Consider the following 18,795-nt stretch of genomic DNA (forward strand, 5'->3'; position numbering starts at 1 on the left):
ATCTCCAAGCTGCCCATATCGCCAAAACGCCCGACGAACTTCACACTACATCACATAACGGTCATCACTCTTCGGCAGCCGTTGACACTCGTCTCCCAGAGAATGTCACGAGATCTCACAGGGTTACCCGTCAAAGGCTGACAACTCGCTTCGCCCGCCAACCAGGAAGATAGGACACGCGAAAAGCAAATATAGCTTAGATCAACCACAATCGATCTCACCGATACATACCAACGAGGAAGATAGGACACGCGAAAAGCAAATATAGCTTAGATCAACCACAATCGATCTCAACGATACATGAATATCACTGGCGCCAACTCGCCACGGCTCAGCAATATTTAGTAAGTATAATTGAAAGTATGTACGATAAATGCGTATCAGAATGAATTAATGGCTGAAGAAAATATCTACGCTTTTAAATTCAGTGGCGTTACTCTGTACTTCTTGCTCTTCAGAAATGACCAATTGATGTCAGCGGAGTTACGATGACCTACTACGAGGACTGCGGATAATGGAAGTTGCAGAGGAATATAATCAGAATATCTCTGCAACGAGAAACAGCGGTGACTGTATTCAGAGGCAGTGGACTAGCCAATAAAATTGTTAACAACGTATTAGTGGAACAAATAAACAAGTTCTTACACCTTGGCTGCGAACCACCTATACATAAAAACATGAAATAGCTTCGAAGTTACACTTTTAGGTTATGTGCCACAATCTAAAGGACCTTTCGGAAAAGCAGACGGGAGCCACATCCAAAATTCTATAACGTAATGGTTGGTTGGTTGGTTTGTTTGGGGAAGGAGACCAGATAGCGTGGTCATCGGTCTCATCGGATTAGGGAAGGATGGGGAAGGAAGTTGGCCGTGCCCTTTCAGAGGAACCATCCCGGCATTTGTCTGGAGTGATTTAGGGAAATCACGGAAAACCTAAATCAGGATGTTCGGACGTGGGATTGAACCGTCGTCCTCCCGAATGCGCTATAACGTAATGACAGCGCTTATGTTGCTTCATGGAAGTGACTGTTGAACGCAAAAGAAACAAGAGACATGAAGAGTGGGAACAGGAGAAACGAGATTTTTTATTAGCATGGAGGAACGTACCTTACTGGATAAGAGGATAATTGAAGACAAAAGAAGAAGAAATGTATTTAATTTTAACGAAGGAAAAGTAAACAAAATGGGAAAGAACATGCAACAAGTTTGGATGGATGCCGAGTTCTAAAAATATTGCTAAGCTACAAGGAGAAACAAGAGACGTGGAACGTTGGACTAGGGAGTAAAATATGGTTCTACCTGTTAAGGACGAACAAACCAAGAGTGGCTAGTATTGAGTTGTAGCACACTTACTTGAGTTTGATCCAGGGTAATACAGAAGTGGAATGAGGTCATCTCTTTCTCTATGACAGTACTATTATGGCAGCCTTGTACTTAAGCTTACATGCAGACATGCTCGCCTGCAGCTTTGTCGTCTCACGTAGCATCGGCTGCCAGCTGTGAAGTTTAATAAGTATCTGTTAACGCGCTGTTGGTTGCCGTTCGGTTGTTGTGGGCGGAAAATAGGACATCGTGGCATGCGAGAAGTGGCAGATTATATCTAATCGGTTACCAAGTGGCACGAAAGGCAATTCGGTCCACTCTTGCTAGAACAGCTTTTTCAATGTCTGTGAAATGTGCTGCGCTATGGAAGTAATTCCTTCAGATCATTGACAAGCATTATTTGATTTATTGTAATCAGTTTTTCAAATAGGTGGAAATGGCAACCTACGTTACAGATCGTTATGAAAGGTAGAAGGCAAGGCCGCAGTTTTTTTCTACTCTTTCTCACACAACGTTAATTAATGGCGAAAACAGACAGGAGAGATAACTACAGTTTTTTCACGACTTTTCTCTTTTTTATTGGCGAAAAAACGCAACTGCTCTGAAGAGCCAAAGAAACTGGTACACCTGCCTAACACCGTGTCGGGTTCCCATGAGCACGCGGAAGTTCCACAGCACTACATGGCATGGGCTCGACTAGTGTTTGAAGTAGTGCTGGAGGGAACTGACATCATGAACCGTGCAGGGCTGTCCATAAATCCGTAAGAGTAAGAGGGATGGAGACCTCTTCTGAACAGCGCGTTGCAAGGCATCCCATATATGCTGAATAATTTTAATGTCTGGGGAGTTTGGTGGCCAGCGGAAGTGTTTGAACTCATAAGAGTGTTCCTGGAGCCACTCTGTAGCAATTCTGGACGTGTGGGGTGTCGCGTTGTCCTGCTGGAATTGCCCAAGTCCGTTGAATGCACAATGGACATGAATCGATGCAGGTGATCAGACAGGATGCTTACTTACGGGTCACCTGTCCGAGTCGTATCAGGGGCCCCGTATTACTTCAACTGCACACGCCCCACACTGAATCAAAAGACGTGACCCAAAGTACTGCTTTACTCACTATTATCTCATCATACATAATATACAGGGTGGTCAGAAACAGTCTGAATTACTTGTAAGGGTGTTTCAGGGTAGACTGTGCCGAGAAATAATTTTTAAGAAAGGAAACCAAACGAAGAACACCTTTGGAGACACCGACACTGGCGAGGCGCTTGACATTGCGCTTGCAATGGCCTTATTGGCTAACTTCAATGCTATTTAGTTCGGAGACAGCGCAACGTATGGAATTCTTTCCTTAACATTATTTCTCAGCACAACCTCCCACACCATTACATCAACGTAACGCATCAACAGCCGTTGCACACTGTAATCATGAAGTCGATTGAAGTGAGACTATTTTCAGAGACGCGAAGAATCCCATTCATCCCTCAAAGACACTCTGGAAAGCCCGCCAGATACACAGGAAGGCACCGCGGACGTAATGGAGCTCGAATGGTGACCTAAAATGTGGGTGTTCTCACTATCTTTGGAAGGAAGATGTTGTTCTCTCGAAAATCTGTAGGATAAGTTTAGACAATCTATGTTCTAAGAAGACTGCGCTACTACTTTGCTGCCACAGTCGTTTACCTGGCAATGGGACCAGAAAGAAGAAGAGAGACATTAGGGCACGCACATAAGCGTACGAGACAGATTTTTTCCCCTCGCTCAATATGCGAGTGGAACAGGACCATGGTTCGCTGATACTGTTACTTATTACCTCCAGCAGACTACTGAACAGTGCTTCGTTGATTATATTTGTCGGAAGACCGATGACTCAAAATAAATAAATAAATACAAAATTCAAGACAGCTGTTGAGTGTGTGCTTGACACCTGCAACTGGCCAGCGACTGTGTGTGGATTCAGTTCACAGACGGAGTCCAGATATGGAATACAGACCAGTTGTTTACTTATTATGTACTACGCAGTACAGGAGAAATGCTGTCTACTTTTTGCATAAAGAACATTGCAGTTAAAAAAAATCGGAAGAAATTACAGGAAATCCTTTGTTGAGGAGGGAATAATGTGGTTTGCAGCCACTGCTGATGTTATTTAACCTGTATATTAAGTAAGCAGTAAGAGAAAAAGGGAGAAATTTGGAAAGTGAAATAAATTTGAGAAAGAAGAAATAAAAATTCTGTGGTTTGCCGATGACATCGTAATTCTGCCAGCAGATTATAACATGAAGATCAGAAACACATGGATAATGGAATTTAGCATAATTATCTCAGTTAATGGTGCCTCAATTAAATAAGTAAATGAGACACTGAAATTAGTAGATAAATTTCGCTATTTCAGCAGCAAAATAACTGATGACAGCCAGAGTTGAAAAGATATGCGAGAGTTCGGTAGAATAGTAGCAACACTATGTAACATGAAAGGCGTGTGTCAAATAGTATGTATGCTGTCTGTAGCTGATAGCAAAAGGTCAGCTGAAGAGGGCAGTGAGGGGCGACGGCTGTGTTTGAATCATTTGCAGTACGTACTGTCTGAGAGTGCGGGGGGCTAGTTCAAGCGCCCCAACAGTGTGTTTAGGAAGCCTACTACTGCGGTTTCTGGGAATCCCTTCTCCAAAATGAACGAACCCCCTCGTGGCACTCGCTACTCTCCGAGAGAAGACATCATACAAACCATTAGGCCGTCCTTGCGAGACATCGATAGCGATGGACGCGCTGACGGGATACGATGCCCTCCATCTGTGCGGAGGAAGGTAATCGAGAAACAGATCGATTATATTCAGGGCATGTAATATGTGGAACGTCCGAAATAAGAACTGGTGTGAATTGTAATACTGTTGCCAATACATTTTATCCAACATCTGTAAACTACAGACCGGGAATAGCAAGAAAAGCATTTCTGAAATAGAAAAACTGTTTAACAGTTGATAAAATCTGAACTGTCCGGAAGATTTTTATGAAGGCGTTGTTGTTGAGGTAGCCTTGTACAGAAGACGAACATGGTCGATAAGTAAGTCACACAAGAATTAAATAGAAAAATTTGAAATGTGGAGTTAAAGAAGAGTGTTGAAGATTAGAGAGGTAGTTTGAGTAACATGAAGAGCTGCCAAATCTGATGTGGGAGAAAACAAATTCATGGTAAAACTTAAGAAGGGCTCGGTTGACAGGACACTTCCTGCGGCGTCGATGAATTATCAATTTAGTGATGGGGGGAAAAGTTAGGGGTAAAAATTGAAGAGGGAGACCTCGGCATGAATGTAGTAAACAGGTTCAAATGGATGTGAGTTGCAATAATTATTCATAGATGAAATGACCTGTACAGGATAGACTAGCGTGAAGAACTGCATTCAACCAGTGTTAGAATGGAAGGAGACAACAGCAACGGTCACTATTTCATAAAAACGCTAGAAACTTCCTGTGTACTTTGCGGCGTTGCGAAGTCTCCTTTTCAGCATTTCGTCGACGCTGCCGGCCCCTGCGTTCAGGGAGACCTGTTGGCATTAATCCCAAGCAAAGCACGTCGTGTGTGGCAGCCCACCTGCGGCCGCGGCCAACACTTCCGGGGCAAGCAGCACAATGGGCTGCCGCACAGCGCATGCGCAACGGCTGACTACATTAACGTCACCATGGAGACGGCTGCTGCGCCGACATTAATACGTCCGGTCAGAATGCATCTGAATGCCGCGGGCTATTACCCTGCCGCCACCGCTGCAGTGCCGCTAGGCCTTTCACGGCACCGTAACCTGAATACACATAACACGCCATTAATAGTTGTAGAGCAAGCTTGTCGTACGTAGGACCGCTTTCAGTAGCATGCTTATCTAAGCAGGTAATAGACGTGAAGGATACTCCCTACATATCAAGCTTAGCTCGTTACCTGTACACAGGTGTATAAGAAACTGAAGTGCTGACAGATCAATAACTTCGATAGGACGTTAAAATGAATCGTTTAATTTCTGATTTAATTTTTCTTCTTCACTTATTACTAGAAGCTTTGTTTGTTCTATTGACTACACCGGTAGGCGGATCATATCTTCGCTGAAATGGGACGAGTGAATTACGTAAGATGTGAAAAGAAAACTTGTCACGTATTGTAGTGTGAATCTTCATCTGTGCTCCGTGAAACGAAGGATGCTTTTGGTACTACCACGGTTTTCTCCGTTTTCCTGTTCCACTCGTGAAAGTGCATGGGAAGAACGACTGTCGATAAGTCCCCGAACGTGTTCTAATTTATCTGATATTTTAGTCGTGGTCATTTCTCAAGACATAAAAAAATGGTTCAAATGGCTCTGAGCACTATGGGACTTAACTTCTGAGGTCATCAGTCCCCTAGGACTTAGAACTACTTAAACCTAACTAACCTAAGGACATCACACACATCTATGCCCGAGGCAGGATTCGAACCTGCGACCGCAGCGCCTAGAACCGCTCGGGCACTCCGGCCGGCCACAAGACACACGTGGCGGGAAATACTATATCCCCGACTTCTCTTCGAATGTACGCTCTTGAAATTTTAATAATGATCGTGTCCTCTGCAAAAAATGGTTCAAATGGCTCTGAGCACTATGGGACTTAACAGCTATGGTCATCAGTCCCCTAGAACTTAGAACTACTTAAACCTAACTAACCTAAGGACAGCACACAACACCCAGTCATCACGAGGCAGAGAAAATCCCTGACCCCGACGGGTGTCCTCTGCAAACGACTTTCTTTCATTGTCTGCTACTTCATCACGATGAACATCTCTGTAAAGCTGTTGCGTTTACAAAACAATCCTCTGGTGATACGTGCCGCATTTCGTTTGATCTTTCCTACTTCTTGTATTTATCCGACAAAGTGAGGGCCCCAGACTAATGAAGGATAGGAGTAGGTGGAGCGAAGTGGCAACTCTAAGGCAAACTGAATTTTTATCTTATTATGGTTATCGATAAACGCTTGCCGTTTATACATTACGCTGAGGTAACAAATTATGGGATAGTGATGTGCACATACATAGATGGCGGTAGTGTCGCATACACAGGGTGTATCAGGGCGGTGCATTAGTGGAGCTACCTTTCGCACTCAGGTGATTCATATGGGAGGGTTTCCGACGTGTTTGTGGCCGTACGACTGTAATTAACAGACTTTGAATACGGTATGATAACTGGAGCTGGGCGCATGGGACATCCCATTTCGGGAATCACTGGGAAATTCAATACTGCGATATCTACGGTGTCGACGCGGGTGCCTTTGCTAACAGCACGACATCGCCTTCCGCGCCTCTCCTGAGCTCGTGACCATATGGGTTGGACCCTAGACGACTGGAAAACCGTGGTCTGGTCAGCTGAGTCCCGATTTCAGTTGGTACTATCAGGTGATAGGTGTCGAAGGTGGCGCAGACCATACGAAGCCATGGACTCAAGTTGTCAACATGGCACTGTGCAAGCTGATGGTGGTCCACAATAGTGTGGGCTGTGTTTACATGGAATGGACTTGGTCCTCTGGTCCAACTGAACTAATCAGTGATTGGAAATGGTTACTTTCACCTACTTGGAGACTATTTGCAACCATTCATTGAGCTCATTTTCCCAAACATCGATGGATGATAATCTGCGTTTTCGCCGTGGTTAGTGAATAGTTTGAAGAGCATTCTGGACAATTGGAGCGTATGATGTGGCGACTCATATCGCCAAACTGAGTCCCATCGAATATTTATGAGACAGAATAGAGAGGTTAGTTCGTGCACAAAATTCTGCACCGGCAACAATTTCGCGTAATACACGGCTATAGAGAAAGCATGACTCAATATTTCTTCAACGGACTTCTAATAACTTATTGAGTTCATGCCATACTGAGCTGCTACACTACGCCGAGCAAAACGAGGTCCGACACGATATTAGGAGGTGTGCCGTCCCTTTTGCCACCTCAGTTTATAACGTATTGCACTAGATATTTGCAAGTAAAATATATGTAATGAATAGGACCTATAACCATTTTTCTCAAGCCTTACATAGATGTCACTTTTCCAAATCTAACGGGGTAAAGAGGACATTGTGGACATAAATAGTCCGTAAGTCACAGCAAACCTCTTTCACCTGAAGTAACTCCGCCACCTTGGCGTCTTCCTTTAACTGCAAACCCTTTGCTGTTCTTGGCCTTCTTGTTCTTGTTGTTTATCGTACACACTATATAAGTTCCCCTATTCATTTTACCATGCACTCCATTTGTATTTTCCTAAAATTCTTTTTAGTGTATTGCGTGGAACGTGGAACGTATCATTCTTTGGAGCCTCAATTGCATTTTCCATTACAGCTGGTACCCATGTTTCTTGCTGCGATTTCTGGTTCGTGTTTTCTAGGAATCTTGATGCCGTAGTATCTCAAAGAATACCAACTGCCTGCAGAAGGCGGTTTTTAATCGGATTTTTTTACTAGTTCAAATGCAATAGAAAGTATATGGTTTTAAATATAAATTAATTAATGGATTAATCCAAAATAATGGGCTATAATGAAACATGATAGTTTCGTTTATAAAAAGATTTAGAAGTCAATCCGTAACATTACGCGTGATTTGTACAAGTAACTAACACTTATTTGAGTAAACAGATCAGAAACGAACTTTTGGGAATGTGGGTACCTTCGGCACTATTTCCAGCGAGAAGTGTGGCCTCTTCTCATGATTAGATTCCAATTATGGTTGTTCACAGATGGAATTATCAAATAGAAAAATATGTTCAAATGTGTGTGAATTCCTCAGGGACCCAACTGCTAAGATCATTGGTCTCTAGACCTACATACTATTTAAACTAACTTGTGACAAGAACAACACACACACCCATGCCCGAAGGGCCGCGCAATCCGTGACATGAGGCCTCAAACCGGGTGGCCACTCCGCGCGGCATCAAACAGAAAGAAACAACAAGGAACTGCATATGTAAGCCAAAATACGTTTAAAACATTGATATAAAAATGCATTACTCCACGTTTAGGTGAGGTAAGAATTAATATGAATGACTTGCATTACATCAGACGGCCGAAAATCAGAACATTTTTTACTAGAAATAACGGAACAAGCTGCCCCTGTCAAATTCACCGACAACAATGATGCTGTATACTAGAATTGTAACCGGCCGTTCTGGAGCCGCGCGACCGCTACGGTCGCAGGTTCGACTCCTGCCTCGGGCATGGATGTGTGTGATGTCTTTAGGTTAGTTAGGTTTAAGTAGTTCTAAGTTCTAGGGGACTGACGACCTCAGAAGTTAAGTCCCATAGTGCTCAGGGCCACTTGAACTACAATTATAGCCTTATTACAAAATCCTGGGTTTGGATTTTCCATTTCGCATTTTGTCAGATATGATAACCACACCAAAAACAACGCACATAAAACGATGGTAATGAAACAGGCATTTTTCGGACGCAGCTCTAGCCAGAAGCTACTGCATCCTGTCGCACAAGACACGATTCAGCGCCCCATATTCAGTTATTACCACCGCAAAGTTCGGCCTACACTATACATACTTCAGACGACATTGCATAAGGCCCAACTTTTTTGAACACAGCAGATCATCGTTGCAACTGGTTGTGTAGAAAAATGAGTGTAACGAAAGTTGTCGAAGTGAGGGGGTAGCACAGTGGTTGCGGTAGATACCTAGAACGCAGAAGATCGTGGACTGGAATCTCATTAGACACAGTAAACTTTTTTAATTTGTAACACTTAATAAAAATGACTTTCATTATTATTATTTTCAATAAACTGGTTTAAATATATATTTTTCATTTTTAATCTTTAGTCATATAGTCAGATAATTTTCATCATCGGATTGACATTTCCATTTGCTCTTAGTTTTTCTTCCCATCAGTCATTTTCAGCTCGGAATATGCATGTATCGCCTATAACCTGAAACCGCGTGCCAACCAGGACTGCTCATCGGTTGGTATCGCATCGCTCTTGTAATCAGTGTGAGGATAGTCTCAGGTAAACGAAGAAAGCGAGAATTGCAGTTTGCTTTTGGTGCTGAAACTAAAATTTTTCTGTCTCGAGTATGGTCGTAGAGCTCAGCTTTAATTGCCGTGAGCAAAGTGGGCGCGATTTATAGTCCTGCCGCACGTTACGGACCGCCGATTTGTCGGATGCATGCATATCACGAGGTTGTGGTCAGGTAAGGAAACGAGTATAAATTCGGTGTTATAAAAAGCGTTGACTGCCACAGTTCAGCCATTGGTCATTTAAAATTAGCTGTTGACAGAGCATTTCGCGTTCAGCCATACCTGCCCGGCAACCGCTTCCGAAATTGCTCCGCCTTACATGATAAGCACTTAGCACTAACCGAATACTGCCGGCACGCGATGCCACAACACGACAGAGGCAAGTGTGATTGCTCCTCGACATCTTGAAGCGTTATTAAGGACAAAAAATATGCAGTAGCTTCTCCCGCACTGGCCACTGTACCCCACCTTTCCCTATCCAAAAATCTATATTACAACTACTTTATAATACCGCGATGAATTACATTTCCTTGCAATTTTCCCAATGAATCACACCCTGACACCTCCTTCCCTTACATAACTTTCGTGTGGTCAGCCCATTGAAGGTCGCTCCGCATGGTTTCTCCTAGGAATTTTACGACTGTTGCTGTTTCCGGTGGCTTTTTGGCAATAGCATAATGAACAGAAATCGGTTTCTTCGTTCACTCATGCCCAATACGTTACGTTTATTTATGTTCCAAGTCAATTTCCAGTTCTTAAACCAGTCTTCGATTCCTCGCAGGTATTCCTGCTTATTGCTGCAGTATTCTAGACCTGCAACCATCCTTTATACAGACACCGTCTTCGTTTGCGAATAGCCTCATGGAGTTTCCGACGTTACCCGGCAGAATAAAATCATCTATACATGCTGTCTGATCGAAAAAATAAAGCACACAAAAGGGGAGCAGGAGACAAAATGAAGCTTCAAGGGTTGAGACAGTATGTGATATTAGTTCTGTGACTACGAAACCAAGTTAAATGTACAAAGGGCACTTATAATATGACACTGCACCCGCTCCCGCCTGGATTGATTCACTTTGAGGAGGGTGTCGAAACGTCGTGTACCTTCTCCTGGGGCGAGCAGACTTAGAACTCTTGTAACTGGTTGGATACTGGGAATGGGCTACAATCGGCACCCGAGCTAGTCCCACACAGTTTCTATGGGGGACAAACCTGGGGAGTTTGTGCGCCACGGGTTCAAAATGGTTCAAATGGCTCTGAGCACTAAGGGACTTAACATCTGAGGTGATCAGTCCCCTAGAACCAAGAACTACTTAAACCTAACTAACCTTACGACATCATACACATCCATGTCCGAGGCAGGATTCGAATCTGCGACCGTAGCAGCAGCGCGGGCCCGGACTGAAGCGCCTAGAACCGCTCGGCCACAGCGGCCCGCCAATCGCCACGGGAGTACCTCAACATCAAGAAGACAGTTCGTAGAGAGACGTGCCGTGTATGGACGAGTATTTTCGTGTTTAATTACAGAGGGGTCCAGAAAAATGTAAACACTATTTGAGACTCAATATTAATGGAACAAAATGACATACCATTACAATTCTTGCAGGGGGAGAAGGTTATTTTATGTGTTCAAAGTAGCACTCATTAGCAACTAAACAACGTTGATGGCGCTGAACTGCTGACCGAATTACGACTGTTAGTAAAGGCGACGCGATAGCCGCACAGGATGCGTCGATGGTTTCTCGTAGCTCGTTCAGTATAGCTGGCTTCGGTTGATAAACTTCATTTTTCAAGGTCTCCGATAGGTAGAAGTCAAGAGTTGCAAGGTCCATGGAGGGCACTCAACAGCTCCTTTTCGTCTCATCCATCATCCAGGCAGATTTTCATCCAAGTAGGTTCTGACATCTCTTCGGCAGTGAGGCGGAGCGCCATGCGCCATCTTATTGTAGGTAACTTTCATTTCCAAACATCTATCGGATGACAGGTACAATCAATGTTTGCAGCATATGAAGATATACACCACTAGTTACGGTACCTTCAAAGAAGAGTGGGCCAATAAACGCGCGCGATGACAGACCACACTACACCTTAACAAGTGGTTCAAGTGGCTCTAAGCACTATGGGACTTAACATCTGTGGTCATCAGTCCCCTAGAACTTAGAACTACTTAAACCTAACTAACCTAAGGTCATCACACACATCCATGCCCGAGGCAGGATTCGAACCTGCGACCGTAGCGGTCACGCGGTTCCAGACTGAAGCGCCTAGAACCGCTCGGCCACTCCGTCCGGCACACCTTAACACCCGGTAGATTAACATATTTGTCCACGTGAACTGAGGGTTTTCGGGAGCCCTAGTGTGCGCCTCGCCCGGCCAGATAACCATCCCTGCAAACCGTTCACGCTCGGAAAGCTTGCCACCAAACCACTCATAGTACTGACTCCTTCTGTCTGAGTGGTCCTCGTATAACGTGCAACTATCTTTGAATGTACAGTTTCCACTTTGTAGCCTTCAGACTTCATTGTACGCTTGATCTGCTTACCCCACTTTTACGTGGGCACTGCTTCACAGATTTTTGAGGCGATCTAGTAAAATGTTGCGACACAGCACCGCTGGAAGATGGATTTGTTGATTGCTTTGGTCAGCCAGACCTGTTCTTATGCACATCTTGAACATTACTGTCGGCTTTAAATTTGTTCCGAATACGATAAATTGTTGCATGTGTTGGTGGCTGAGTTTCGTACACATTACGCGATTGCCATTGCACCTTCATCATGTTTTCGTTATTTCCAGTACCACTTGAATACGGTCTTGCGTTGCTAAAAGGACAATCTTACTTCAGTCGCTGCTGCACTGCCATCTGTTGGAAAACGCGCCAAGCAATATCTGTTGAGGAAACGATGGACTACGCTACCGCACAAAACTGAAACGAAATATCGTTTTGTTCCAAAGATATTAACAATCAAAGAGTGTCTACATTTTTCTGGCCCCCTCTGTATGTTACAACGTGTCAGGCAACACATGAGGATGCGAGATGTCCGTGATGTACCGTTGTGCCGTCAGATTAATTACTACCAGTCGTAACATGAAGTGCCTCTCCAAAGCATTAGAAGAATGGGACCTCTACCCAAGTCGTATCTGCCCTATCCTTTGTTTTGCCCATCCGGCTTGGATCTCCACCTCCCCTACCTTTTATAAATCCCTCCAAATCCTTGAACGCCATGCTCTCCGCCTCGCCTATCGCATCCGTCTCCCCTCCCCTACGCGGATCCTGTATGATCTCATCCCCTTCCCCCACCTCCTCCTTTTCCTTGAAAGGTTACGGATCCTGTACACCTCCCGTAAACTCGATCCTCCTCACCCGCTCATCTCCTCGATCCTCTCCCACCCCCACCCGCTGCCGCGCCTGTATTCCCACGTGCCACCCAGTCATCATCTCTCCACCCTCCTTACCCTCTCCCAAGGTGGCTTCCGCCAGCTCCCCCTCCCTGATGATGTCCTCCTCCCCTCCATCTACCCCTCCTATCAACTTTGACCCACCCCCCCACTTCCGATGTCCTTTCCTTTAGTCACCCTCCCTCCCTTCTCTTTCCTTTTCCCCTGTCCCCTCCCTCCACCCCTCTACCCCCGGGCTTCCCCTCCCCATTCCCCCCTCCCCCTCTCTCCCATGCCCCTGGCATCTCTGCTCTTCTCTGCTCTCCCCTCTCCCTCTCCCACTCCCCTTCCTCCTCCTCCTCCCTTGGCAGGTCCCCAGACTTGCACACGCTCAGTGAACATTTGTGCGCTGGAGATCATCGCCATCAGTGTCTCGTGTGTGTGGCTTCATCTGCGTTTAGTGTTCTTTCGTCATCACGCCTCATCTGTTCACGTGTGCCGTCGCCGTCGTCCGTCTTCTGTGCGCCGTGTGAACAAGTGTTAGTGTTTTTTTCGTCCAGCGTGAACGGCTTCATGTTTATTGTTTTTGTATCTACATTCTTTGCCCGCTATTTTTTTGTATTGTCTGTGTCACCTATATATCGTATTATTGTACCCCTTAAGGCTGAAGAGCAGCGTATTATGCTGCTGCCAGCCCGCCTTGTATGAGGTGCTTAAAATTACAATAAAGAAAAAAAAATACCCAAGTCGCCGCCATAATCGTTGGCGACGCTCATCTGGGGTAGTGCAGAATCGCTATTCAATGTTGAAACCAGTGTCATGTGATGCACCAGAGTCCATGCCTCCCGTTAATGTCACCACATCTAATGACGCCGTTTGTGTTGCGTTAATGGCAGTCTCAGTAGTGGTCGGTAATTGCCTAGTCGGCTGCTGCTAGCCTCCTAGCGATTATGTGGGATGAGACAGAATGTCGCAGGAATATAGGAATTGTTCTCGTATGGCAGACGCAAATGTAAGGGGGCTACGGCGCGCTTAGTTATCAAACGTGGTCGACCAGAACCTTGACCAGCAGTGTGTCTGTTTTCAAGTTCATATAAATCGCATCATCGAGCCACTGTCACATCCGAATGAACCTCAAATCCAGATACTGCACAATTCGACCACTTGACGAAATGGAGACCCTCAATAAGCCCTCTTTCATACTCTGTCGGTGCTGATAACTCTGTCTCAAAGCGGTGCGTTGCATCGCTGGTTCCTTCGAAGTGACCACCAATTATCTGACGCTGTTTTTGAACCTTATGTACCGTACCAGGCCTGGTAAGAATAAGAAACACGAACAACAACCATGCACTGTGGTGGCTGTTTGACCTGTCACAGATTATTGCCCCTCTAATCATTTACGTATCCGTCGTTGGTAAGTCCGTGTACATTGACATTCATCTGTGTTTTCTTGGTGCTTCAATTTCTTTGTCAGACGGTGTATATTGTAGAGAGTGAAGGCCCTATAACTCTCTCGTGGTGTTACTCGAAATTGCCTAAACAGATGTCGATTTCTTTCAGTTAAGAAGAATGTGTTTAATTCTTTTGTTTTGAATCTAGACACAAATCTGGTCCAGTATTCATGCACTCACATTGTTTTCACCAAACGACAATGCCGAACTGAATCGAATGCGTTGTGAAAGTTGAATTCCTGAACGTCCAGTCGATTTTGTTCTATTTTCTTCTAACTTTTCTTCTGCGTTATGTGCATTTAATTCATTTATAATGTTAAAAATACAGGAATAATCTAAAACTTTTACGTCAGAAATTAACTTAATATACGCAATGTAGAAGAAAAGTAGATGAAAATAAAAATGTGTGAAAAGAACGTATACGGAAAGATTAAAAAGGAAAACAAAGATATATAAACCAAGCGGAAAGAAGGGTTCTGGAAGACAGAACTAAAGATGTGAAATGTAACAGACAAATAGCCTGCAACGGAAAGTGGAGAAGAAGGAAAAGAAAAGCGTACGTTTTGTACAACTAAAAAAAGGAATGGTGAAGGAAATGAAAGAAAAGTCGAAATAATATATTACAAGTGCCTTATTCCGATTCATGGCATATTGCATACGTAAGTCACCAAAAGGAGGTAGCTCCTCGGAAGCGGGTAGCGTTCTGACGTACAACGAATAATGTGTTCGAACCTAAACTCCACAAAGCCACACGTCACAGTAAATTTTGAGAATGGTGTGTCTTTAAAATTACATTACGAAAACACAGCTTAATGATGACTTAAACAATGACGAAGAAGACCAGTGAATGCTTTAATTAGACGAAGGATGAGGTACTCATTAGCAACAGGAACGTTATCGCACTTAGCATACTCCTGTAGGAAAGTTAATGTGGGATGTGATGTGTCGGTTACTGTGGAACCAGCACCGACACATCAAGGAAAGAGAGAAAATGCGATGTCCGATGCCATGAATTCGAAATCATCTGTACAAAACGAATCCTGATTAATAGAAAACTTTACTTCTAAAAAGGATCGAAACTTAACTTCTTGATTCCTGTGCTTTCTTTGCCACCTTCATACAAATAGGAGGTTTGAAACTTTAATAGTGGCTACTGTTTACTTACAGCTCGTACAAAATAGATACGTGTCTCAAAGTTTTACTGACCTTCAAAGTAGTCACCAGCGTTGTGTATAACCAGTTGCCAGCGATGTGGAAGTCGTAGGACACTCCTACCAGTGCCACTTGTGTTGACAGTTGGAGCTGCGCGGTCTATTGCCCGACGAATTTGTCGCAGTTCTGAAGCGAATGCCATGAAGTGTTTCTCTCAGTTTAGAAATAGAGTTGAACTCACGAGGGCTTAAGTCAGGGGAGTGCAGTAGGTGGTACAGCACATAGGAGACCCATCAGTCAAACAAGTGAGTAACAGCTTGCGCTGTACGTGCTTGAGCACTGTCCTGCAAAATGATGGTCAGGTCCTGCAGAAAGTGTCATCAGTTCTGACTCTATGATCTTCATTTTTGGAACACAACCTACGACCAGTCTTCTAGCTTGTTTGATGCGGCCCGCCATGAATTCCTCTCCAGTGCCAATCTCTTCATCCTAGAGTAGCATTGCTTGCAACCTACGTTCTCAATTATTTGCTGAATGTATTCCAATCTCTGTCTTCCTCTACACTTTTTGCCCTCTACAGCTCCTTCTAGTATCATGGAAGTCCTTTCCTCATGTCCTGGCAGATGCCCTATCGTCCTGCCCCTTCTCCTTATCAGTGTTTTACACATACTCGTATTCTTTTCCTCTCCGATTGTGTGCAGAACCTCCTCGTTCCTTACCTTATCAGTCCACCTAATTTTCAACATTCGTCTGTCTCAAGTGCTTCGATTCTCTTCTGTTCCGGTATTGCCACAGACCGTGTTTCGCTATCATACGATGCTGCACTCCAGGCGTATATTCTCAGGTCTGTGTTTGATACTAGTAGACTTCTCTTGGACAGGAATGCCCTTTTTGACATTTCTAATCCGCTTTTGATGTACTCCTTCCTCCGTCCACCGCAGGTTATTTTGTTGCCTAGGAAATAGAATTCCTTTACTTCATCTACATCAAGGCCATCAACCCTGATATTAATTTTCGCCTTTCTTCGATTTACTCTCAAATTCTGTACTCATTAGATTGCTCATCCCATTCAGTAGATCATGTAATTCTTCTTCACTACCGAGCGAGGTGGCGCAGTGGTTAGCACACTGGACTCGCATTCGGGAGGACGACGGTTCAATCCCGTCTCCAGCCATCCTGATTTAGGTTTTCCGTGATTTCCCTAAATCGCTTCAGGCAAATGCCGGGATGGTTCCTTTGAAAGGGCACGGCCGATTTCCTTCCCCATCCTTCACTCATCCGAGCTTGCACTCCGTCTCTAATGACCTCGTTGTTGACGGGACGTTAAACACTAATATCCTCCTCCTCTTCTTCACTTCCACTCAGGATAGAAATATCATCAGCGAATCGTATTACTGATATCGTTTCACCTTGAATTTTAATCCTACTCCTAAACTTTTCTTTTATTTCCGTGATTGCTACTTCGATGTACAGGTTGAATAATAGAGGAGAAAGACTATATTCGTCTTACATCCTTTTTAATCCGAGCACTTCATTCTTGGTCGTCCACTCTTCTTATGCCCTCTTGGCTCTTGTACTAATTGTATATTACCCGTCTCTCCCGCTATTTTTCTTAGAATTTCGGATATCTTGCACCATTTTACATTGTCGAACACTTTCTGCAGGTCGACAAATCCTATTAACGTGACCTTTTTCTTTAATCTCGGTTCCATTACCATCCGCAACGTCAGAATTCTCTCTCTGGTACCTTTACCTTTTCTAAGGCCAAACTGACCGTCAGCTAGCACATCCCCAATTTTATTTTTCATTGTTCTATGCATTATTCTTGTCAGCAACTTGGATGCACGAGCTGTTAAGCTGATTGTGCGACAATTTTCGCATTTGCCAGCTCTGGCTGTCGTCGGAATTGTGTGTATGATATTTTTCCGAAAGTCAGATGATATGCCGCCAGACTCATACAGTCTACACACCAATGTGACTAGTCGTTTTGTTGCCACTTCCCTCAATGATTTTAGAAAATTTGGTGGAATGTTATCAATCCTTCTGTCTTATTTGATCGTTAAATCCTCCAAAGCTCTTTTAAATTCTGATTCCAATACTGGATCCCCTGTCTCTCCTAAATCGACTCCTGTTTCTTCTTCTATCACATCAGACAAATCTTCCTCATAGAGGCTTTCGGTGTATTCTTTCCACCTATCCGCTCTCTCCTCGGCATTTAGCAGTGAAACTCCCGTTACCACACTTGCTTTTAATGTCACCGAAGGTTGTTTTGATTTTCCTGTATACTGAGTCAATCTTTCCGACAATCATTCCTTTTTCGATTTCTTCATATTTTTCATGCAGCCATTTCGTCTTGCTTCCCTGCACTTCTCATTTATTTCATTGTTCACCGACTTGTATTTCCTTATTCCGGAGCTTCCCGGAACACATTTGTGCTTCCTCCTTTCACAGAACAACAGAAGTATTTTTTCTATTACCCATGGTTTCTACACGTTACCTTTTTTGTATCTATGCTTTTCTATCCAACATCTGTAATGGCCCTTTTTAGAGATGTTCTTTTTAGAGATGCTCTTCAACTGTACTGCCTACTGGGCTTTTTTTATTGCTGTGTCTATAGCCTTAGAGAACTTTAAGCATATCTCGTCATTCCTTATTACTTCCGTATCCCACTTCTGTGCGTTTTGACTCTTCCTGACTAATGTCTTAAACATCATCCTGCTCTTCATCACTACTATATTGTGATCTGAGTCTATATCTGCTCCTAGGTACGCCTTACAATCCAATATCTGATTTCGGAATCATTGTCTGACTATGACGTAATATAACTGAAATATTCCCGTATTACCCGGCCTTTTCGAAGTATACCTCCTCCTCTTCTGATTTTTGAACAAAGTATTCGCTATTACTAGCTGAAATTTTTTAAAGAACTTCATTAGCCTTTCTCCTCTCTCTCATTCCTTGACCCAAGCCCATATTCTCCCGCAACTTTTTCTTCTACTCCTTCCCCTGCAACTTCATTCCATCTCCGTTTACGTACTTTATTACACTTTCAATACCCTCGTGTATTTTCTCTGCCTCTTCTTGGGGAGTAGGCATGAATGCCTGAACTATAACTTTCTGTACTGGTTTGCTGTCGATTCTGATAAGAACAACCCTATCACTGAACTGCTCACAGTAACACACTCTCTGTCCTGCCTTCCTATTCATAATGAATCCTACACTCGTTGTACCATTTTCTGCTGCTGTTGTTATTACCCTATACTCATCTGACTAGAAATCCTTGTCTTCTTTCTATTCCACTTCACTGACCCCTATTATATCTATATGGAGCCTTGCATTTCCCGATTTTGAGTATAATGCATGAAAAATGACCTGAAACGATTGTCATTTGTAGAAGAGGTTGTACTTTTGACACCAGTGAATCAAAGATGTTGCCTGAGTCGGAGGATCGATTGTAAGTAGGGGTGCGCGGTGCGCAGTAGT

Source organism: Schistocerca americana, chromosome 7, assembly GCF_021461395.2.
Source record: "Schistocerca americana isolate TAMUIC-IGC-003095 chromosome 7, iqSchAmer2.1, whole genome shotgun sequence".
NCBI lineage: Eukaryota > Metazoa > Arthropoda > Insecta > Orthoptera > Acrididae > Schistocerca > Schistocerca americana.